The 24,872-nt window shown below is 56.2% G+C and overlaps 1 long non-coding RNA gene across 2 annotated transcripts; it reads left to right on the top strand.

The window, feature by feature from the left end:
• Nucleotides 1–5,636: 5,636 nt before the first annotated feature.
• LOC113611341 (uncharacterized) lies at nt 5,637–23,021 on the top strand. Of its 2 annotated transcripts, XR_003429409.1 has the most exons (4): nt 5,637–16,297; nt 16,554–18,556; nt 19,225–19,293; nt 20,035–23,021. It is a non-coding gene; the product is annotated as an uncharacterized LOC113611341 (long non-coding RNA). The 2 variants fall into 2 exon arrangements; XR_003429408.1 differs by having other exon boundaries at nt 19,225–23,021.
• Nucleotides 23,022–24,872: the final 1,851 nt, after the last annotated feature.

The raw sequence follows: 24,872 nt of genomic DNA, 5'->3' as shown, positions 1-24,872 counted from the left end.
CTCCACGGGAGGCCCAGCAGGGAGGAGAAAGAGCCCAGAGGAGAGGGTGACAAAAATGTCCCAAAGCCTAGGCCAATGTGGCACCTGGGAGCAAGCTACAGCTCCATTCTGAGCTCCCCAGCAGCCGAAGCAAAGAGGGGAACGGGGTATAGCAGCATGACACCACAGAAAACTGGGATCCTTGGAACCTGGGTTCAGATCCCAGCCTCTGCTACAGATGAGCTGTAAGACCTTAGAATCTTCTTTCTCATCTTAAAACGGAGGGAAGAATCTGGAATTGGTTTGGAGGGCCAGGCGAGGCACCCAGCACTGCCTGGACGCATATTAGGGGCCCTGCTGATTTGGGGTCTACAGGTAGACAGCACAGTAGCCCCCGCTCCTGCACCTCCGTTCATGGCAGACATCACTAATGGATTGCAGCACACTTTCCCAGAGCCGGATTCTGCTTCCCAACCCCCTTGCGCACAATTCTCCAGGGTGCCACCGCCAATGCACCAGAGTCAGCCTGGGGACTGACCTGCCTGTCATCCAGCAGCTGAGGAGAGGCCCAGGAGGGCCTCAGTCACCTTAGTCTTCCCAACACCCGGCTGGTGCCTGCACACAGTGGGCGCGCAGTAAAAAACCGTCCAGTAAAGGAGGGAGGGAAAGAAATGCGAGAGAGGAAGGGGGAGGAGAAGGGGAGGGGGCAGGACAGCAGGAGGGAGGGCAGCAGGGGCTTGGACTTGGGCAAGTCATTGGGCTTCTCTGGGCCTCAGTTTCCTTATCTGTTAAAAGGAGGCTTTTCGTAACTAGCTCTTGGAGTCGTCTCAAAGATGAAATGAGGCCAGGCCTGAGGACCACTTGGAGGCCCCCCCCGCCCCCGGGGGCAAGGAGGAAGGTGACAACGACGGGCAACGTTGTCACCACCACGAAGGGCCTGACGGGGGGAGGTGGGAGTGGGGTGACCCTGCCGGCCAGTCCTCTCAGCTCCCCTGCCCCAGGCCCCAGGATCTAAGCACCCAGTGGGCGCTCGGCAGGCACCCAGCGCCGCCAGAGCAGGGTCCAGGGCTGCAGCTGTGAGGGGTCGTGGCGGGGTTGTCGAGCCTGTCACAGTCAGAGGCAGCTCTGTTCGGGCCACAGGCTGCTGCCTGGCCCCCTCCCAGCTCGGGGTCACGCTGGGTACCCTTGGCTCGGGCCGGAGGACGCAGCAAGGTGACAGCTGAGTGCTGTGTTCATGCGGGACCATGTCATTTCCGTCCAGAGCCATTTCCTGTGGACCTCCTCACACCAGAGTTAATGGCCTTTTCAACTTCCCCTTGAAAGGCCAATCTCAGGGTGAGCAGTGCTGGGCCTGGCGCCCGCCACCCTCGCAGAGCCGTGTCCCAGAATCCCTGCGTCTCATCCCACGCGGGGCTCACGGTGGCATCCGTGGCCCCGAGGCGTGTCCGTGTCCCGGCCTCCTGGCTATCGTCCTCCTTCCTCTCCCTCTGTCCACTCCCGGCTCCAGGGGCAGGTGTCACCCCGAGAGGCCTTCTCCCCACAAAGCAGAGGGAAGGATGGGGCTGCGGGGGCCCAGCTTTGGATCCCTCCACGGAGCATCCTGCCCTGTGCTCAAGGGGGACAGCAGTGACACTCCCAACCATCAGCAGGCTGTGCTCATTGCCACAGAGGAGAGCGACGCAGGCAGTCAGGGAAGCACCACCGCTGCCCGGGGTGGTCAGGAAGGCTGGCCAAGGGGGGGCCCGGAACCGAGGACCGAAGTCAAGGAGGAGGCAGGGAGGGGAGGGGAGGCTGTTCCAGGCGGAGGGAACGGGTGTGCAAAGGCCCAGCTGGGGAGAGTGCATTGTGGGAACAGGCTGTGGGCAGCGCACCGGCGGGCCGGCCCTCCAGGGCGTGTGGAGTAGACGCCGGACATTGTCCTAAGAGCAGGGAAGTAAGTCACTGGAGGCGGTGACTAGCTTTATTTGCGGCCTCGGGCGGCGCACACCTGCCCCCACGGGATCCTGACTGTCACGGCTGTGCGGGGCTGCCGCCCTGCAGGAGACCTGCCACCAATGTGTCACCTCCTCGGGCTGGGCGCTCCCACTGCCTCCGTCAAGCCGAGGGCCAGCGGACGGTCCGGGCCTGGGTCCCTCGGCGTCTGGGTTCCTTCACATCTGCACTCGCCAGCCCGGGACCTGAGAGGTGGAGAGACCTGCCCAAACCCACGGGGCGGTCCCAGCCCAGGAGTCCCTCCCACTGTCCTTGGAGACAGTGGGTGAGCAGCCTTACCAGCCCAAAGTTGCAAGGACACTGAGGTCTCGGCCCTGGCTCTGGGGCCTTGAGAAGCATCCTGCCGTCTTCACGCACAAGGCAGTGACCAGACAGAAGCCGCTGGTCTATCTTGGTGGGAGCTGGAGGCCTCGCGCCGCGTAGCAGCCTAGCCCCACCACTGCCTTGGGTGGGAGGCGTGCCCAGCAGAGGAGGACCTGGGCAGCTCAGCAGTGGCCCCGGCCCTTCCCACAAGATCTGTTGGGTTCACTTCCAAAATACCCCTCCGTCTCTACCTGCAGCCCCACCTGCCTGTCTGAGCGTCCCCGGCTCTGCGGGGATGACCGCCCCAGCCTCACAGTGGGCCCCTGCTGCCCTCTGCCCCCTCCAGCCAGCTCTTCACAACAGCCAAAGGGCTTGCCTAGAATGTATCAAACACGCTGCCCCCCCCACTCACACCCACCAAGGCCCGGCCGCCTCTCTCTGAATAAAACTCAGCCTCTCCCGCTCGCCTGAAGGCCCACCTGATAGCGGGCAGTTGTCTGTCCTCCAGGGGGTCCCAGGCCAGCAGACGGACCCAACAACTGCACCACCAAAAGGTATGAGCCCGAGGGAGGCTCCCCGTTCACTCTGTCTGGGAAACACCCACCGTGATCTCCCAGATCTCCACGGGGGTGGGGCCTGAGCTGAGCTGGCCCCCTGCCCCACCCTCCCCCCACCCCCCGGAAGGCAAGGCCGCTGGCAACGAGGAGAAACATCCAGAAAAAGTAGCTTATGGCTCCAAAGCTGGTGGAACTCCCTGATACAAGCTGCCCAGCAGCTGAACAGGCTGTCTCTAAGGTGGTGAGCTCCCCGGCCCCAGAGGTATGAAAGCTGGGACCCTGGATATGGGGGTTGGGGGGGGGAGATACAGCAGGTGGACGTGCCCGATCCAGAAGTGATGACACCAGAAGTTCCCTCCCTCTGTTTCCTGGCACAGGAGAGGCAGAGGGTGGGGGACAGTCACAGTATCAGGTGGGAGGGAGCCCCGGGCACCTGGCTTCTAGCCCAGCCGCAGCCCTGGAGCACCAAGTCACCTGCCTCCTTCCAGACTTACCTTCCTCCTTTCTAAGAGAATGGGCCGGTAGATGGGACCCGGACAGGAACAGAAAGAGAACAGAACCAAGACCTCGGAAGTGAGGTGGGCGGAGCAGCCTGGGTGGGCGGGGCTTTCTTCCCCCCACGGATTCCTTCCCCTGGGTTAAGGTCAGGGTGGAGCGACACCCAACCCAAGACCTGCCCCGGGTGAGTCAGGCCTCCCTGGCTTGTCTGGGTCCCCCCTGTGGGAGATCTACACGGCCAACTCCTTCAGTGATCCTGGAGGCCCCAGGGAACCAGGGGGTGATGTAGCCGAGTACCCTTCCTTCCTTCCTTCCTCCATTCGTTCACTTTCCATTTATTCATTCACTTCCTCATCCCTTCCTGGGCAATATCAATAATATTCGTAACAACAGGTGTACAGATACAGAACATTCTTGAGGATTTCCCATACACAAGGCGTCCCATAAGCGGACACGCAGTAACTCATAACCCCACACGGCGCCCCCCATGAGACAGATGGGTGGGAAGAGGGGGGAGAGTGAGTGCAGAGAGGAGGCCCAGAGAGGAGGCCCAGAGGAGGCCCAAGGCCCAGAGAGGAGACAGCCCCGGCCCTGCTCAGGGTCAGTTCCGTGTGCCCGGACCCTGGTGGCAAGCCGGCCCTCCACCTGAGACAGAGCTGCCGCCACCAGCCACCAGCCGGCCCCAGAGCTCACGGGGCCTCTCAGGCCTTGTCAGGGCCTTGCACTTTATCCCGTGGCCGGGACCCTGCACGTGACAGGAACAGGGCCTTCTCTTCCACTTTAGAAGCTTCTTCTTGGACGCTGCATGGAAGGGGGTTGGAAAGGGCAGGAGAGGAGGTGACCATGGTCACACAGGTCCCTAGTGGGAGATGGTGGTGGGACAGAAGGTGACTCTGACAGGGCTCAGGGACAGAGTCAAGGTGAGGGGGTGTCCAGACAACTCCTGGGAGGACAGAGTCACCATTTGGTGAGATGTGGAGGCTGGGGTAACGCAGGAGGGACTTCGTTACCCCTCATTTGGTTTACACTGAGCTGCAGATGCCTGTGGACAGCTGCTGAGACGTCCCAGCAGGGTCTGCGCCGCCACTGAATGGAAGGGAAGAGCTTCTGACAGTAGCCAGCACCTCAGTTCGGGAATTCCAGGGGCCCCTGCAGCTCGTCCACACCCATTGCCCCCCTGCCACCTGCCCCCGGGTGGCTTTCACGCCCATCAGCACCATCTATGGGCTACTCAGGGCAGGCCCCCAGTGGTGTCCCAATGTGTCCCTCTCTTAGAGAAGAGGAAACTGAGACCAAAGGGGCCTGTCTGAGACCATCCAGCAAGGGAGAGGCGGAGGTGGCGTGAGACCTCTGGGGTCCTGCCAGGCAGCCCCTCTCCACAATGAGTCCCTTCTGAGGAGCAGATGGAAGGAGGTGGGTGCCAGGAGATGCCTCACCCCACTATAGTTTGCTATCAGCAGCCCAGCAATCCTAGATACTTCCAGCACCCAATGCTGACCCAGACTCAGTCCCACCGGAGGCTAGTTTTGGACAACGAAGTTCATTCCTTTGGGCCAACGTCTGCTTCTGTGACCACCACTCCCCAACCACAGCCCATCTGAGCCCCGCTGGGAGGTGGGGAGTACCATAGAATTGTGACCTGTCTCGGCTGGATTCTCTCCTTCTGCCTGCAATACTCAGGGTGCAAACCCACCTGTTTAACCAATGATGAGATGGTGATGGTGATGGTGATGATGATGATGATGGTGATGATAGTGATGGTGATGATGATGATGATGGTGATGATAATTGTGGTGATGGTGGTTGTGGTGATGATGATGATGGTGGTGATTATGATGGTGATGGTGGTGGTGATAGTGATGGTGATAGTGATTATGATGGTGATGATGATGGTTGTGATATAGATGGTGATGGTGGTAATGAATGTGGTGATGGTGATGATGATGGTGGTGATAGTGATGGTGATGGTGGTGGTGATGGTGATGATGATGATGGTGGTGATGATGATGGTGATGGTGGTGGTGATAGTGATGATGATAGTGATTATGATGGTGATGATGATGGTTGTGATATAGATGGTGATATGGTGATGATGGTAATGATGGTGGTGATGGTGGTGGTGATGGTGGTGGTGATAGTGATGGTGATGGTGGTGGTGATGGTGATGGTGATGGTGATGATGGTGGTGATGGTGGTGGTGATAGTGATGGTGACGGTGGTGGTGGTGCTGATGGTGATGGTGATGGTGGTGGTGATAGTGATGGTGATGGTGATGGTGGTGGTGATGGTGATGGTGATGGTGGTGGTGATGGTGATGGTAAAGACAATGATGATGACAGTGATAATGGTAATAATGACGATGGTGATGAGGATGGGATGAAGATGAAAATGGTGAGGCTAACTTTTATGGAGCATTCATTACACGCCAACTGCATTCCCACACTATTTCATTTCATCCTCATGACAACATTTTGAGCTCGGTCCCCCACTGTCTCCATCTTACAGAGGAGGAAAATTAGGCTGACCTCAGGGAGGTTCAGTCACATAACAGTTAGTAGTAGAGTTGAGAAGCTCACCCAGGAGGTTGCACCAGAATCTGCTCACTAACCATTACCTACCCTACCTCTGTTACGAAAGAGCCTGTCCTTGTGGCCCCTCATATGATACTCCTTGTCTGCCCCCAAAGGACAACACTGTCCCCATCAATACCATTCTGGCCAAACTTCCCCAATAAGACACGAGGAGGAAGCTGAGGTCCCCGAAAGGTGGGACACAGGGTTGTGGGTGCCCCTCAGGGCACTGCAAATGAGGGACCACCACTCCACTACCGTGGGAACACGAATGTTCCACCTGCCGTCACTACCCACCCAAGGTTCCTGCTCTGAGGGGATATGGCTCTGTAGCAACTGGACAGTGGCAGGGCCAGGCTGCAACCACCAGCCGGGGCCGGCACTGGTCAGCACATGGCACGCCTCTCAGGGACCCCATCTGGCAACCAGGCCCTTCTCTGGCCACACTTGGATTTTGAAAGATGCCTAAAGTGTACTTGGATGTGTTTGAGCCTGAAAACGTGCTTTATCATCAATCACATCCTGCTCGAAATGAAACGGAAGGCTGGACTGTTTAAAAACCACGACACAGCCGCCTCATTCATCGCACAAAACCAAAACCCTTGTCTGCTTGACTCATTCAGCTGTCCAGCTGCCCCACCAGCGGCTGTCATTCCATTTTACAGATGAGCAAACTGAGGCCTGGAACAATTAAGGTGCCTCCTTGAGGCTCTCAACCATTAGAGAGGGAGCGGTAATTCCAGCCTGGGGCCGCCTAGAGCCAAAGGCAGCACACCCAGCGCAGCCCTGCACCTGCTGCCCCCATGGGAAGGCAGCACCTAGGACCAAGGTGATGCTGATGTCACTGAGTGCGTTGTTACGTCGTGGCAGGCTGAATTCTAGGATGGCCCCCATGATCCCTCCTACCCTGTACACGCCCCATGTACTCCCTGCTGCTGTGAATATGATGGATTCCACCCCCATAATAGCTTGCGTCACGTGGCACAACTTGTTCACTGTACAAAAGGGACATCACTCAGCCAGGGGGGCCTGATCTAATCACGGGAGCCTTTAGAAGCAGAGGGTTTTCTCCAGCAAGGAAAGGGGGACATCAGTCCTACAGCTTTGAGGAATGGAATCTGGCCAACAACCTGAACGATGTGGCAGTGGAATCTTCCTGGAGCCTCCAGAAGGAATGCAGCCTGCCCAGCACCTGGATTGCAGCCACACAAGACCCCAAGTGGAGGACCCAGCTAAGCTGTGCCTGACTTCTGACCTGCAGAGCTGTGAGCTAGTACATGAGTGTTGTTTGAAGCTCCCAAATTTGCAGTGGTTTGTTACACAGCGTAGATAGCTGATACAGACAGACATTCAGGTGGCCTAGGCTGTGAAGAGAGAGAGGGAGGGAGACCTTGGTCCAAACCTCCACCTTGCCCCGCCTCTCTGGGCCTCCCACTTCTCAGATCGATGCCAGCAAGTTGCGGCAGGATGAAATAAGAGAATGCACTGAAAAGTGCTTAGCTCCGTGTCTGGAACACAGTATGTATTTAAGAACTCACGGGTGGTAATACTATGCTAATATTAACAACAACTGTATTATGATTTTCACGCAGATGGAAGAGGTGTCCCAGCGAAGTCCTGTAGCAGTAAAACAGGCTTTAGCATCTCGGCCTCGCTGGTCAGAACCCCAAGTGGGAATCTCACCCTCAAGGGGAAAAAAACTGGCCGGCTTGTGCCCCCCGCCCCAGCTCCTGGGGCAGACAGGGACCCTGCCTGTCCAGTGGAAAAGTCCACATACTCACACCCTCAAGAACCTTTCGGAGGAGTTTAAGAAAGTATTTATCAAACAATAATAAAAAGTAAATCTTAAAGACCTGCAAGGGCCTTTCTCCTGTGTCCACAGACTCAGGACGAATTGGACACGGGCCCTTCGCTGACACCATTAGGACCAAAATGAACCAAGTCACTGGTTCTGTGAGCTCTGGGAGAGACAGACTCAGAAATAATGGCCGACACAAGGCACCAGGAGGAGACGTGACCGCACTGTGACTCTCGGAGGGCACCTGCCATGTGGCACACCCCAGGCTGGACTGTGTCCTGGGCCCCTGGAATCGAGCAGTGAACAGAGACCCAGCACACATGTTGTTTACCACGTGGTGTGATCCGTGCGAAGCCCAGGTCTGCTGGGAAGGCTGCAGAGCTCAGGGAGGGTGGGCCAAGGAGGGCAGGAGGCTTTCTCTGAGCCCCATGGAGCTGAGAAGTGCTTTCCAGGCAGACCAGGTGAGGAAAAGCATCTCAGACAGAGGGAACTGCCTGAGCAAAGGTACAGAGGCCGGAATGGACGTGACTTGTCAGGAAACTGCAAGCTGCCGGGCGTGAGGTGGGCCATCTCCTCCGGGAAGCAACCCTGGGCCTCACTTCTCGAAAGGAATTCCTTTGCTTCTATTCCTTCCAAGACTGACTCAGATGATTAATTAACCAAATGTACTACTTTCCCAGGAAGCTTTGCAGATGGCAAGCCAGCAGCCAAATAGGGCACAAGGAAGGCCCCAGAGGGTGAGAGCAGCGGCCATAAAGCCGGTGACTGTGGGCGCATCGGGTAGAGGTTTAACCCTCATTGGTGTCTGAGGCCATCAGGTGACCCTGGGCAATGGACGGGACCAATGCGGGAGTTTAACCTTAGACCATGTCACAAGGTACTCCAGGTCCCTGAGATAAAGTTCTGTGGCTTTGTCCAAGAGCTTTTATGATTTTTCCTCAAATGCTACTTCAGTTTAGATTTTAGAGCAGGGTCAGCACCTGCAGAGCACACGTGCTGTCACTCTCTGTTTCTGCACTCATGGCAGACAAAACTAATCAATGGTAGAATTCTCAGTCCAGTTAGGCAACTGATCCTTGGGGATGTCTGGGGTCTGAGCCACTGTTCTCAGTGAGATGGACACCCAGCTTCGTCATGAGCCCACTAGGTTCTGACTCTCCTCTCCACACTCTGACCACTTTTGGCCAAGACAGTTGGAAGATTGTAGAAACCAGTACAAAGGGAGAATGAGACAGCTTCCTCTGTCTCTCTGTCTCTGTCTCTCTCTCACACACACATGCACACACACACACACACACACACACACACACACACACACACATGCACGTAGGAACATAGGCAGAGCAAGCCCACGTGCGTCACAAATGATCTGAAGCAGAGTGCAGTGTAAGCCACGTGGCAGACGGCACCAGTCAGGCCCATCTGTGGCTCTGTCCCAGTGTCTAGGACAGTTTTTGGTACACAGAAGCTGCTCAATTAATGCCTGTTGAGTGAAGGAACACCTGTGGGTCCAAGATGTCTTCAGACCAGCCCTGGCCTCCCCAGCTCTGTCTCCTGGCCGCATCAATGTCTCAACTCCCTTGTCCTAGCGCCCTGATGGTCATTTCTCCCCCCAGGAAGTGTTGGCGGCCTAGGGACAGCACTCCCATTAAACAGTTGATGAATTAGGGCCTGGAGAAGTTTTCCTGGAGTCTTTAAATTACTCTTGAGATGAAGTTCTAGATAAATGCAGAATGAGTGACTGAGGTGGGAAAACCGCACTTTCCAAGGGGTCTCTGCCTCCCCCCCACCATACCCCTGCTCCTTCCTCTGGGAAATTAATTGGTATCAAGCGAAAATTTTAGGAAATGGCCGTGTTCTAAAGGCCCCTGCTTAACGTTCCCTTTAATTAGAACGGGTTTCACTTGACGTTTCTGCTGACCCGCAGGGGAAGGGCGGCCCTGCCCGAGTGAATGCCCATTGACCCAGGAATTCCTGCGTCTCAGTTATGCCCCGTTCGTGGGCTCACTTAGCAGAGTTCAAAAGAATGGCTTTCTCTGCAGCAAAACAACAGCCAGGGCTCAGAGTCACTCCCCTGGTTCGGGCACCTCTGTGGGAACCTGGGTCCAGGACATTCCTCGGGAAGGAAGAATGCACACGCGGGGGATAGCTGGGTCCCTGCCAAGGCCGGTCTCCCAACAGGCTCAGCTGGCAGAGCCGGAGCCCCAGAGAGGATGACTCTGAACTGGGCCTGGGGACAGAGACGTGGGCAGGGTGGCATGCACCTGCCTCAGGGTGTCAGGCCAGGAGGGGGTCCCGCGAGCTGGCGGCTCCAGCCAGGTGGGAGGTGATGGAGAAGTCCAAGGTCAGGGAGCCCAGGAGAGGTGTTGAGCCCACCCAGCGCAGGGCGCCATCTCCCCAGGGCCAGTTCTGGCTAAGGTGGGACCTTGAATTCGTCTGGACTCGCGAGGCTGGGCTGCCATAACATAGAAACCCAAACCTTGAATCCATTCTGTCCTCTTCTTGTGGTCCACTGAGGGTCTTCTCTGTGGGTCTCCTCCAGCAGGGGTGAAGGAGGGAAGGGCTTAGGTGAGGGGCTGGGTGTGGGCCATGTGGGCTGGAAGCACTGACGAAGAGGCTCTGGCCTTGAGCCCCCAGGTAGAGAGGGGTGCACTTGCTGAGCGGGAAAAGCAAGGACAGGAACGGGGGGCAGGGAGCTGAAACCCAGAGCCCCTGGGGGACACGCCAGGTGTGCAGCGCCACAAGCAACCCTAGTGGGGATGCTGGCAGAGGCTCGGATACACAGAGCTCAGGGGCATGGGCTGACCCCAGTATGGAAGAAGCACATTGGAAACACTCCCTGATTCTGGAAAGATGACTTGGCCAGTTTACCAAATCTAAGCAGTGGGGGCGGGAGAAAAGGGATCAACAAACCATTCTTACGGGGCGAGGGGGAAGACCTCCCCATTTTACAGGCAGAGGCACCAAGGCCCAGGAGGGACACAGCCAGGGTCTCTCAACACGTGTCAGGCACACCCCCAGCCTCACTGTGTTTGGTCCACAGCCAGAAAATGATGGGAACGATTAATATCCCCATTTTCCAGATGGAGAAACTGAGGAACAAAGCAGTTCAGCGAGATCCCCAAGGTCACCTAAGAAGCCAGTGGCTGACCTGAGGTTTAATCCAGGCCGTCCGACCCCACAGCTCACGTTCTCACCTACGCAAAGCCAACTTTCCTGATTCCTTTGCCCTCTCGTCCAGGGTCAGTTGGAATTCCGGAGCCTTTAGCCCCCAGAGAAGTTATCAGCATGTATCTAAAATTGCACCTTGTGTGAAGCAAATTTGGGTCTAATTCTTCCCCTGCTATCGTTTTCACCGGCATTCCTGGGCATAAGACGTCTCAGCTTGGCCCTAGGGTCTTATCGATGAAATGACCGGGTATGGAATGTGGGACCCACCGGCTTTATCTCAGAAGACAGGCGGTAATTAAAGTGTCCTGTGCTGCCATGCTGAAACGACAGAGAGGCCACCACGCCCGGCCCCCTGCTGAGTGGCAGTTGGGTCAGGCTGGGGTCAGGCAGGGCAGTGTCACCGTTTCTGACCTTAGGAGTCGAATCAGGAAGCATCTACACCCCCCTCACACCCCAGTCATCACATCTGACCCCAACAGCTGCCCTGTGAGTCACCATCCCCATTCCATAGACGAGGAAACGGAGGTTCAGAGAGGGCAAGCCACCTGCTGAGGCCACCCAGCCAACCAGTGGCTGAACCAGGACACAAACCCAGGCATTCGGACCTTAGTCATTTCTTCCATAAATGCATCTTGAGTAAGGCTGATTCAGGGCCAAGTTCCAAGATACGTGCTGGGAACAAGCAGATAAGTAAAACTTCATGCCTGACCCCAACAATCTCATGGTGGTGATGGGAGCAGAAGGGACACAAAACAAGAAACCATTCACTGTGGAATATTACTCAGCCTCAGAGAGGAAGGACACATTCTGACACATTTTCCAACGTTGGGGGGGGTGGGGGCCTGGAGGGCGCCATATGCTGTGAGACAAGCCAGGACACGTGCTACATGAGTCCACGTACGGGAGGCCCCTCTAGGAGTCAAAGTCACAGAGACAGAGAGTAGGATGGGGATGCCAGGGACGGTGGGAGGGCGATGGGGAGTTGCTGTTGAACGGGGTCCGTTTAAAAAGAGGAAAAAATTCTGTAGGTTGGTTGCACAACAATGTGAATGTACTTAAATACTACAGAACTGGACACGTAAAAATGATTGAGAGGGTAAATTTCACGTTCCTAGCATTTTGTCACAAAATATTTTCATTAAAAAAAAATCCCTCTTCATTCATTAGTTCTGCAGCAGTGCCTGAGAGCCCACTTCAGCCCTGGTCCAGGCACTGGTCCAGGTGAGTGGGGGGGGGGGGCATAAGAGGGATGTAAGAAGGTGGCCCTGGTCACAGGTACTGACACCCCAAGCAGGGAGGTCAGAACCCCACACAGGCACAGGTGGCTGCAGCAATGATAATAGCAGCCCGGTGGCCCCTGGGATGCCAGGCACAGTGCAGGCTGCATCCCATCTGGCTCTCAGCACAGTTCTCTAGGGAGTTATGATCAGCCTGTCTTGTAAAGGACGAAACCAGGGCTCCAAGCGGAGTCACCTGACCCAGGTGACTTAACTCATAAGGAGAAGCACACCATTCAAAGTTCAGGTATTAATTATCTCTTGCTGTGTAACAAATTACCCCAAAACGTAGTGGCTGGAAACCACAAATATGTCTTACCTCCCACTGTTTCTGTGGGTCAAGGATCTGGGAGCCGCTAGACTGGGTGGCTCTGGACCAGAATCTCTTAGGAGACTACAGTCAAGATGGCAGCCGGGGCTGCAGTTATCTGAAGGCTTGACCGAGGCTGGAGGACTCACCTCCGAGACAGCTCCTTCACCCGGCTGTTGGCAGGACGCCTCAGGACCCTGCCACACGGGCCTCTCTACAGGGATGCTTGTGTGTCCTCGCAACGTGGCGGACGTCTTACCCCAGAGTGAGCAGTTGAAGAGAACGAGGTAGAAGCCACAACGCCTTCTATGACGTGGCCTTGGGAGTCACGCTCCAGCATCCCACAGCATTCCGCTGGCTACCAGGTGAGCCTATTCAAGGTGGGAGGGAACTACACAGGGGTTGAATACCAACAGGCAAGGATCGTCGGAGGCTGTCTTGAACTGGCTGCCACCCCAGGCCTGTCGGACTCTCCCACCGGGCTCCTGCATTCTGCTATAAGACCAGTGGTCAGTGGTACAGTGGTATCTGGTGTCAGAGGAGTTTCAGAGACAGCTGGGATTGGAGGAGGGGGGCGTGCCAGGTGGGGGTACCATACTGATTGGAGACAAGACCTGTACCATAGAGGCAGCTGTGGGCCTCTGTCTCAGGTGAGGGGAAAAGCTCACACCAGGCCGTCATCACTTTTGGGGAAACATGATGGACGGTTGGGCCCAGGAGGCACCCTTCTCAAACACAAGCCTCCTCGGAAGGCCCTTGGGGAGAGGATGACCAGGTGAATGGCAGCACCTCTGGCCGTGGCAGCCAGAGCTAGATGTTGGTATCAGATCTGAAATGTGTGTGACCTTGAGTAAGTCTCCCATATGCACTCTGACCCTCAGTCTCCTCCTCTAAAATAGAATACTGAATCATTTCTCCCAGGCAAGAGAGAGAATAAAGCTGCATGGGCCCAGGGGTCTGGCACGTACCAGAGCTTCAGGTTCAGCCTCTGACACAGCCCAGACCCAGCAGCAGGCCAGCAGCTGACTCAGACAAACACACCGCCCCGGTGGAACACGAGTGTCCCCGTCCCCCCAGTTCAGCCAGTGAGCCAGGACTTATGCCCGCAAATCCAGATTAGCCAGACTAGTGGCTCCCTCTGGGCTGTGCTTAGGAGAAAAAAAGGCCAACACTGCTCGTGGTTATTGGAATGTCCCATTGATGAGAAATGATCTGGACAAATATTTCACACCTCCTTTGTCACATTCCAGTGGGAAAATAACATGGGCTGTGGAACGCTCCTTCCCAGGACCGCTGACAAAGAACACGGACATTCCTTTATCTCCGCTGGAAGTTTTGTTTTCCTTTTATCAAAAAGGTGTTATCAGTGCTGCTTAAATAAAAAAGAAATGTGCAATTGGAAACGAGACCCGGCCAGCTACAAAAAGGAAGGCTTGGGTGAAGGAAAAGCTGCAGAAAGAGATGTTTTTTCACTAACCTGGCATTCGGGAATCCCAGCAACCGTTCTTTCTAGTACCATCAGATGAAATTGGACAGTGCAGCCTCTGTCAGTGATAGTTAATTACGGCAATAACGCAGATTACTTACGGTGGGCATTTCACTGTTACAGTGGCTCAGCAAAGACGTGCTGGAGTGAATCTTCACATCATACAACATGGAAAAGTTACCAAGTCCAAGGTCACGCAGCTAATAAATGGCAGAGACCCAAAGCCCTCGCTTCCCCACCCTCCATGCCTTTTGACTTCTTCCCAGGAGAGGAAGGGCAGGTGTGGCTGGAGGGAAAGCCGCAAAGCCAGTGACAAAGTGTTTGCTTTGAACCAACTTGGTGTTGGCTACATCACCCGGAATTAATGCCAGCCAACCCTGCTTTGTGCCCACTGATGGCCTCAGGCCTGGCACTAGGGGTTTGAGGGAGTGGACGGATGTGCAGGTACATCAAAACGTGGACAGAGGGACAACTCAATGGGCAGGTGAAGGCTAAGTGAGTAGATGGACCGTCAGTGGAGGATGCTGGTGAGTCAATAGGTGGACCGGTGGTCAGATGACAGGATGGACGCCTGTGTGAACGGCTGGTTGGCGGGTGGGTAACCTGATGGGATAGCTGCGTACCTTTGGACGGACGTTGGTAAGTGTTCGTTAGAACGGTGGATAAGTGGATGGGCAGTGGAACAAGTGAGTGGGCAGGGCTGTCCCCTGACTCCAGGCCTGACTCCCCATTCCTGCGGGGAAGGGAAAGCCGGCCCTCAGAGGACGGGTCATTCTTGAGCACGTGCCCTTTGGCCACAGCATCAGTGGTTCCTGACCTTGCGAGCCTGGAATCTGAGAGGTGAGAGGGGCCATACGGTCCCACTGGATTCCTGGCTGGGGGCCCACGATGGGGAGAGCCTCGCTTCACCCTCCATCCCAGGCTCTCAGCTCCCACCCTCATCTGGGCTCCAGGAGCTGCTGCTGTCCCAAACTCCAGCCTGAGAGGTGCCCTTTGACCTAACTTAACCTCGTCATAAACATGGGCTCTGAGGTGGCATGATGAACCGGCAAGATGGTGCTCTGTTTGGGGGTACCGGCAGCAGTGTGGTCCCCGTGAGGCAGCTGTGTGGGGTCCTCCGAGACCTGAAGACCCTCAAAGCCCCAGGGACCCTTGGAAGCCTTTGTCCACAGGGGCAGCAGCGACAGCTGGTGACCCAGCAGTAGCCACAATCATTCAGCTGGCTCTTCCTGTGCACCTACTCCATGCCAGGTCTGTGCTGGGTGCTGAGGTGGTGGTGGGGCGGTCTGCACCTCTGGGACCCCCGAGCCTGCCCACGGCCAGCCCTGGGTCAATGTCCCTCAAGCAAAGGGGCAGCCCTGCCCTCCAAGAGCTCCAGCCCGGGAGCATCTCTGAGTGGCTTGGGAGAGGTGACCCACGTGTAGCCATGGCCTGGGCTCCCTGGTCAGTTCGTCTACTCCTTTGGAAGCAGGTGCTCATGGGGTTAGAGGAGCTAGCTCTCGGTCACCCCGATTTCAAGGGTAGGGGGACACCCACCCCAGGCCACCCATCCCAGCCCAGAGATCAGCAGAAGTAGCACTGAAACAAAAATCTAGGAGTTGAGGCTATTGTGTTCCTCCAGGGCCTTCTCCCCACAGCTGGGTGTGCTGTCCTATCACCTAGCATATTCCACTGAGGTCGGTTTAGGGACCCACTCACCCTTTGCAGATGGAGCCCTAGGTCACTGCTAATGTGGACTTTTGCTGTGAAATGAGACACGAGGTTGCCCACGGGACCATGGCCCTGATTACATTTCCATCCTGGCCCCTGGCTAAGAGCCTGGCACACAGGAGGGGGTCAGCAAAGGTTTGCTGAGTGAATACATGACTAAAGGGCACAGACTTCAAAACCAGAGGAGCCTGAGCCCAAATCCTGACTCTTCCCTTTTGGGGCTGTGTGACCCAAAGGAAGTCACTTAACCTCTCTGGGTCTCAGGTTCCTATTCTGTGAACTGAAGACCATAATGTTAACCTAGCAGGATTTTTGTAAGGACTCAGGGAGATGGTGTTTGCAAAGTGCAAGTCACCGAGTAGGTGTCAGCGCATGTGCTCAGCTGACCCCGCCTCCAGGCTGTGGGGCTCCAGGCTCACCTGTGGGTGGCTGAGGCCCCGCCCTCCTGGCAGCCCCAACCCCCAGCAGGTGACTGCAGAGGCTCCTGGGCGCCAGTCCTGGGAGCGTGGGAACTTCCTGCCACCCTGTTTGTCTTGGGCCGCCTGGGAGGGGCTGCCACCCTCTGTCAGCTCCAGCATACTCCTGCCGGGTCGCCCAGCGTGAAAGGGAGGAATTGTTCCCGTGACCTTTGCTTTCCTTGTCAAAGGTGATTTCGGCAAGTCCCGCCCCTCTTCCCTAAAGGCCAGGCCAGCTTCGGTTCCCACTGCCACAGGGGCTGGAGGGACCACCTGTGCACCTGGGGAGGAGGGGCACTGGGGGAACCTGTAGCCTCGTTCCTGCCGACAGGTGCGAGGCCCTATGCCCCTCTGCCCCATCCCTGAGCCAGCAGCTGGCCGGTGTTCCTTCCCTATGCCAATATCCTGCCACCACTTACCTGGTCCTCCTTCCTCTGTGGCCCCCAGGACCCAGCACGGGACCCAGCCCAGGGTCAGAGGCTCCGGCATTTTGGATCACTCAATCTCCCCAGCGCAAAAAGACACCCCCGCCCGCCGAGAGCAAGGCATCCTCCCCTACTCCTGCCTCCACCCAACCCTGCCCTGGGAGGGTGTTCCCTGTGCCGGTCTCTGGAGGTGGGCCACAGGTCTCTACACAAGTTGGAAACGCTTTTTTCTCCATCAAGTTTTTATGACTCTGCCCCAGCCTCGTCCTCCCCCTAGTTATGTGGCCAGGCCACTGCCTACTGCCCACTGTCCGTGCTTTGGCATGGCTGGTGGCCTCAGGGTGTAACCCTGGCAGCCACGGAAACTTTGGTAGATCAGCCATGCGGTGGCCCCTGCAGGCAGCACAGCTGGGGTTAAGGGCAGCCTCGGATCATGAAGGCTCCATTTCCTATTTTCCAGAAGATGCTGATTATTAATGATCATTGTTCTTTCCTTCTGGGGCATGAAAAAGCAGGTTTAGCTCACAACCGGAAAGCAGCAGGTCAGGGTTCCCAGAGTATGAAATGTCAGCCTCTGGCGGCAACGACATTCACCCAGAGGCACTAAAAATACATGCAGAACAGAAGCACCAGGTCTCTGGAGGCTGAAGAAATCAAGCGAGCTGAGGGCAGAAACAACACTCGCTGAGTATGTGTGTGGCCGCATGGCAAGGGTTTTACTTTTTTTTTTTCCTTAGAGACAAGAAAGTGAACTTGAGAAGGGTCAGCCCAGAAGGACCTTGCTCTTTCAAGGCTGACCTTGCCGTATGTAAAATTCAGATGGAAACGGAACCTGCAGTGAGATGTGACCCCCGGGCAAGTCTGGTGTTTGGCAGAATTCACGCCTTCTTGGCCCAAAAAGGCAGAGGGTTTGTGTCCTTCCCAGCAATGAGGGCAGCACAGTCCAAGAGAACATCTGTGATGACAGAAATGTTGTGTATCTGCTCCGGCCGACAGGGAGCTGCTCTTCCCATGTAGGTGTACAGCCCTTGAAATGTGACTATTGCATTTCAGCAACAGAATTATTCATTTGATTTCATTTGATTTGATTTAGATTTAAATAACCATTTTTAAATGATGGCTGGTGGCTACCATATTGGGCGGCATGGTTTTAGGCTCTAGGGGAAGGAGAGCTGCAATTGATTAGCAATGTCTACCAGGGACACAGGCTGGTAAGGTAAGATACGAGTGCTGTGTTGCCAAAGACCAAGGGAACTGGTGTGACCCAGGTCACCCGAGGCCCAGGTCATTGATTCTGGTGCCTGCACAGTTTTCACATTTAGAAGTAAAAATATCTGTGAAGTTTAGTGTCACATTCCCCACCCCCCACCATGATCTCTAGTCTCATGATCTTTACTCCAGGCAACTACCAGTCTCCTAACTGGTTTCCCTCCCTGTGGGACCCCATTTCTAATCCACAGCAGCCAGAAGGGTCCTTCCAAAATACTAATCCAACCATGTTCTACCCTGCTCAAAACCCATGATCACCACGGCCATCAAGACCTTTCCTTACCATGCCTCTCTGGTTTTGTATCCTTTCATTCTTCTTCGTTTCCACCCCTCTGATGCTGGCTGGGTCTTTTTCTGCTCCACTGCCCAGAAAGCCCTGAAGACCAGGGCTAGCTCTTGTCCCATCTTGGCAGCCCCCCCCACCCAAAGCACAGGACCTGAGTACCTCCTACTGGAAGGCTCACGTGGTTCCAGGAACTCCCTGTAAATTTTCTTACCGTGCCCTCAAAATAATAAGACAAGTACCATTACTGCTCTGTTTCACAGATGAGGAAGCTGACGCTCAAAGAGGGGAAGGGTTTAGCCAAAGACAGGAGTGAAGATGGCAGATGTGAGACCCAGACCTGGGTAGGTGTCACTCTCATACCTTGCTGTCTGCACAGAACACTCAGCTTCAACACTGTGGCCGTGCTAAGACTAGAAGCCAGGTCACAAGACTCTAGTCCACTATTTCTTCCACTACTGACTTAATACATGGTAGGTGAAAGAAGGGATGGATTCATGGATGGGTAGATGGGTGATGGGTGGATGGACGATGGATGGATGGATGATGGATGGATGGATGATGGATGGGTGGGTGGGTAGATGGATGACGGATGGATGGACCATGGATTGATGGATGGGTGGGTGGCTGTGTGGATGGATGGATATGTAGATGGACGATGGATGGATGTGTGGGTGTGTGGATGGATGGATGGATGATGGATGGATGGACAATGGATGGATGATGATGGATGGGTGGGTGGTTGTGTGGATGGATAGATGGGTAGATGGATGACGGATGGATGGACCATGGATTGATGGATGGGTGGGTGGGTGTGTGGATGGGTGGATGGATGATGGATGGATGGACGATGGATAGATGGACGATGGATGGCTGGGTGGGTGTGTGGATGGGTGGATGGGTAGATGGATGATGGATGGATGGACCATGGATTGATGGATGGGTGGGTGGGTGTGTGGATGGGTGGATGGAGGGGTGAACTGGTGGATGTGTGGATAAATGGATGGACATGTGGATGGATGCATGCATACACTCATGAACGAATGTAAAGTCAACAAAACATGGTAAGAAGTGAAGTGAAAGGTCATGACGAAGGAAGTGGGTGGAATAATGGGCTGCCTTTTTCTTAACCATTTTTCAGGTTTATCAGAAAATCAAGTCATGCAAAAAATTCTTTGAGGCTTTTGTTTTTAAAGAGATCAAGTGAATGGTAAGTCCTGTGTATGTATCAAGAAAGCCCGGGGCTGTGCCAGGGCCTGCTTCCCTCTCTCCTCCTCCTCTGCCACCACTCCCGCCTCCCCTGCCGGTTCACTGAGCTCCTCCCCTATGCTGCTTTCCCATGGGAAGGCTGAGTAACAATAGCAATTTCTTCTGAATGGAGCTCTTCCCTGAGCCAATGAGCAAACAGGAGCCAGGGAAGAGCTGGCCGGCGTGGAGCTGCTCCGCGGTGATTACATAACCAGGACATACCTGGGAGAGGCGCTGATCCAGGGGATTTTGACAGGGGTGGGAGGACGCGGGGCACGCCCGGCGCAGGAATGGCCGGGCAGGTACCGGGCCTCGCTGGGAACTGGAGCCGGGGTGTCCGGGAGGAAGGAAACTTGAGTGTCATTTTCCGAGTGTCACGTATGAAGATAGGTCCCTGCATGCTCGTTTTGTTTAATCTTCACAACAGCGTGCCGGGGTGGGTACAGTTATGTTCCCTTTTCTAGATGCAAATAATAGAAATGAGACACAGGGAGGTGATGTCCCCAACCCGTCACACAGCTGGGATGTGAGCTTCATCTGACTCCAGAGCCTGTGGGGTTAACGGAGCTGGACCACCTCCCACCTCTACTTTCTCTCCATCTCCCCTCTTCCTCTCTCCCATTAAATCTTGTGTCCATTTATTCGTCCCATTTTCCATCCATCCAACCGTCCACTAGTCCCCAGCGGTTTTCCCTCCCCTCAGGACTGGACCTGCATCAGGAGGAGAGCCGAAGAGAAGCCGGACACAGCTGCTGCCTGAGAAAGACTGGGTTACTGAGGTGCATCGGTGCCCATCTGAGCTATGATTTTAGAACTTCTATGTGTTGGGCCCTTTCTGCGTGTGAGGGACACGGAACGAGCTTTATAATAGTTTTCTCGCCTAATCTGCAAGGTGATTCCCGGGATCACTCTCCCCTGTGGCAGAAGAGCCTGAGGTCCACAGACCCCCAGGAGCCTCGCCCTGGAGACTCGGGGGTCGGGGAGGGCTTCCCCGAGGGGCAGCCTGAGTGGGCTTGGGCAGGGCACCCAGGGGTTCCTCAGGCAGAGGAGGAGGAAAGTGTGGGTGCATTTCTGACCCTGAGCCATGTGATCGAGAGGAGGCGGTGGGAGGATGGGGTCTGTCATAGCCTGGCTACCTCGCCTTACCTGGGGGCTGCCAGCCTCGGAGCTCCTGAGGCAGGAGCTGGGGAAGACCCCAGGGACCCCAGGGCTGGCCAAGCTAAGGACAGGCTGCCCAAAGCAGGGGTCTCAGCCCTAGAGCATGGCTGAGTCAGACCAACACTTCTCTTGAACAAGCATCTCTCCTCTCTGGGGGTCAGCTGCCCCATCCGTAAAGTGGGGACAGTGGGAGGATTCCGTGAGAGCATGTGGCGATGCCGGCTGGGCAGCGGTGAGCCTGCAGACCTGTGTGTGACTCCAGGAGGGCTGCACAGAGATGCCTTGTATCTGGACGTCCTGCTGCCTGGGCCATCTGCGGCTCCTGGATCAAACAAGTAACCCCCAGGGGTGGGCACCAGGGTACCAGCCACATCATGAAGGGGGCCTCCCTCTCCTGTAGCGCCCAAGCGCCACACTGCCGTTCTGTAAGCTGCCTCCCCCGCCACCACAGACCGGCCATGTTGCCACGTAACTAGATGCCTGTATTTACCTACCGTGGGGAAGGGACCGGCCTGCCTGGTCGGTCGGGCAGAGATGAGCTCAGAGGGCTTTGGCTCGGTTCCTGCTCCACGCTGTGTGTGCACGCCTCCTGGGCCTGGCAGCTGGGCTTGGGTAGGGGCACGTCGGCAGGGACTAGAGGGAGACTATGTCCTGGGAGCACAGGCCATGCACCTTTGGGTTGCCTGCTTGGGTTGCAGCAGCCAGCCTTGGCCGGGGGAGGCCGGGCCCAGGCCACCTCTGGGTGGCAAGCGTCCGATGGCCCCCCACGGCTCTGAAGCTCAGGCTGCTGTTGGAGTCACCCAGCTGCACTGGATGAACAGATGGCCACCTGAACGGGATGGCAAAGAGCTCTGAGACTAGAGGAACGAGCCCTGGGCACAGCCTGGGCTCAACGGTTGTTCCTCCAGGGCACAAACTTTTATTAAGGACCTACTATGTGCAGCCCTCTCTCTGTCCTCCACCGTGTGAGGACACGAGAGGATGGCTGCCTGCAAAGCCAAGAGGGGTCTCACCAGGCACTGGATCTGCCAGCAGCTGGATCTGGGACTTCCCAGCCTCCAGAACTGTGAGAAATAAATGTTTGCTCTTCAAGAAAAAAAGAACCTACTATGTGCAGGAAAATGTTACACCTTTTATCTTTAATTCCCAGAACAATCTCAATGTTCATATTCTTGTTTTACACAGGAAGAAACTGAGGCTCAGAGAGGCAAATGACCGACCCAAGACCACACAACTCAAGAGAGGATGGAGTTAGGGTTTGAGCCCATGTCAGTCTGACCGTAAGTCGTTATTTCCAATATATATGCTGCCTCCTATGCCCCAGTGTTTTCACCTAAGTAGGGATCGTCACACAATCCAAGAAATGGTGTCACTCTGCGCTTTGTGACCAACATGGCAGCCTTGTGTGACATTATCTGTTCATGGATATTTGGCTGGGTCAATGAATGGACAGGTGGATGGACAGTGGCATAATTGGACAGATAGATGGATAGGTGGTTGGATAAATGAGAGCCACATTTATAAATAGGGTGGGAAGACAGAGGGACAGATAGATGGTTAGATGGATGGATGGATGGATGGATGGATGGATGGATGGATGGATGGATAAACCTGTGAATGGATGGGCCAAAAGATGGATGGATAGATGGATAAATAAGCAATGAATGGATCGACGAGCCAATGGATGGGTGGCTGAGTACCTGGAGGATTGGAATGAAGGATAGAAGTCTGTCTGGATGGAGAGATGGATTGAAAGTTAGGTGGGTGAGGGGACATATAGGTCCCACCTGATCCAACTCTAGCTGTGCAAGAGATTTTCTCAAATACCCAAAACCCGTCCCAAGCTGAGGTCCAGCTCTGTGGTCCAGGTGCTGCCTGGGGAACATCAGAGTCACCTTATAGAACCAGTGTCCCTGCTACTGTGCCAACAGCCCTGTGGCAGGCAGAGGGGAGGCAGCTGCCACTTTCCCTCCCAACTAGAGAAGCTGGAGGGAGAGGCCTGGGCTGGGGACACATCTCCAGCCTCGACACTGACCTGACATGTATCCCTGGAGGGCCCTGACCATCCTGGGGACTCTGCCACAGGTGGGCAATCGGACAGAGTGAAAACCCAGGCAGGTGTAGGTGGAGTCGCTCGGCTGCCGCCGGCGGAGCCCTGGAGGCCCCCTTACAGACCCCGGCGCTACTTCTCAGAGGTCAGGGGTCTCCGGACACACGGGCTGGGACTGTCTCCGGGGCTCATCCAGCTTCAGCAGACTGAGATTCAGGCCAAGAAAACCCAAGTCACCGGAGCCCGCACTGGAAAGGCGGCTGGTCAGGGCTCTTAACCTCACCTGGCCGAAGGTGTCTGCCTCTCAGATGTGCGCTGGGCCAAGGTCAACCCCTCTTCTGGGACCACCTTCCCATCCCTATCCTGAGTCCATTTGGAAGATGGGGTGCGTGAGGAACATGGGGATTTTTATGGGGCAGGAGTCTGGGAGGTCCTGGGCCTGGTGGTGGGGGGCTGTGGAAGGAATGGAGGGGGTTTGGGAGTCACGATGTGCCACACGTGCCCCAGAGCGGGGTGGGGGGCAGCGGAAGACCTGGGCAGGCGGAGGGAGCCAGGGTCCCTTCACAGGCACCCTCCTCCCCTGCTGTGCTCACCACGGCCTTGGCAGGGTGGCTGCCTGGAGCTGACCTCCCGCCATAATGCAGCCACCGTCTCAGGGTCGCCGTGCGGGGGCCCCAGCCCTTCCCTCCGATATCCAAACTGAGGGGCCAGGCCTGGGAGGAGTGGGAGGGGCGCAGTGGAAGTCAGGGGCTCGCTCTTCCCAGCACACCCTGCCCGGGCTACCCGCCCCCCACTGATCAGCCGTCAATCCTATCCCCCGGGAGGCAGAGCGCAGGCCCTGGACCTTGTCAATCTTCGGGAACGTTCGCAGCCTGAGCCCGAGCGTTCCCACGCTGCGTCGGCTGCCGGGGAGGGGCCCTGACGGCAGGATCCCCGCCTGGCACAGGCCCGGGACCCCAGCTCCTCCCAAGGCTCTGCGCCTCCCATTGCACCACTCGGCAAACTGAGCCCACCCAACACCCTCGCAGCCGTCCAGCCACAGAGCACGTGGGGCTGGCTGTGGGCCAGGCTCCTGGCTGGCCCTCCCTGTGGGTGTGTGGAGGGGCTGCCAGCCCACCAAGGCCAGGAGAGCAGAGCCTCTGCCGGCTGCTCCTCGGGAAGTTCAGATACTTCTGGAAGTCTCACATGAAGGCTGGGGTGGAAAAGCTGGGGAGGAGGTGAGCCTAGGCAGGGGTCCCCCTTTCGTGCCCAAACCTGCACTCTGCCGCCTCTGGGGATCCCCCTTGGCCTGACCAGGGGCCTGAAATTCCCTTGATCCCACCCTTCCCAAATGGCCTTGCACCCGGCCGGCTCCCTCGCTGTGACCTCCCTGAGTGGCTCCCTGCCACCACGTGCTGACCGTCCATATCCACTGGCTCCTCACTGGTCTCTGGTCAGCTCCGGGTTGTCCAGCTTTGGACCAGAGGTCTGGGAAGCCCCTCTCTGCCCCGGCATCTCTTTCCCAGCCTCCACTGTGCACAGCCGGCATTGCTGGGCCCCGGGGTCCTCTCTGCCCTCCCATCTTTTCTCCCTTTCCTGGGCAGGATTGGGGGGACCCCCTGTCCCCAGACTCTCCAGGGGCCAACAGCCTGAGGAGAGACCCGCTCTGATGGTTTTTGTAACAGTGTGGGACCCCCAGCATCCAATCAGGACAGAGCTTTTCCTTCCCACCAGAGAGGCAGAAAGGTGTTCCTTCCCGAGGGAGCAGACGCTCCGCTGCCCCACACAGTGTGGAGGATTCTGGAGGGTCGCTGATGCCTATCCCTGCCCCACCCCGCAAGGGGAACGATGCAGCATCTGCAGTGTGGGACAAGGGCAGCACCTGACCCACCCTGCAGACAAAATCCACTCGAGAAAATAAAGATCACAGCACTGCAGACACCTGCTTAGCTTGGAGAGAACACAGATACACGTTTCCCAAAGCCACCTCTAGTTCCACGGGACATCAGTAGGATCAAAGAAGTTTGGGAATCACAGGACGAAGCAGTCTTTACTGAGGACTGGTCAGAGCCTCTACGATGAGCCTCCAACAGGAGGAAGCAGAGTTTTTCAAGCTAATCTGACCCCGGAAATTCTTTCCCTGGAACATTTTATGGGACCAGTGTTCCTTGAAACCCTCTTTAAGAAACACTGCCCAAGTTGCCCACAAAGCCCCGAAGGGCTAGGTTCCTGGCTCCGGCCCAGCCCGGTGTGGGGTTGGGGCCGGAGGAGGTTGCTTAGAAAGCCCCAGGTACTGGGCGTGGGCTCCTGGCATCCCCCCACCCACACTCAGTGACTGACGCCTGCCGTTGTCT

This window comes from Aethalodelphis obliquidens, unplaced genomic scaffold, assembly GCF_003676395.1.
Source record: "Aethalodelphis obliquidens isolate GAN/ISIS:26980383/991018 unplaced genomic scaffold, ASM367639v1 scaffold69, whole genome shotgun sequence".
Lineage (NCBI taxonomy): Eukaryota > Metazoa > Chordata > Mammalia > Artiodactyla > Delphinidae > Aethalodelphis > Aethalodelphis obliquidens.
The sequence above is the reverse complement of the archived record's forward strand: the minus strand, read 5'-3'. Positions and strand labels throughout refer to the sequence as shown.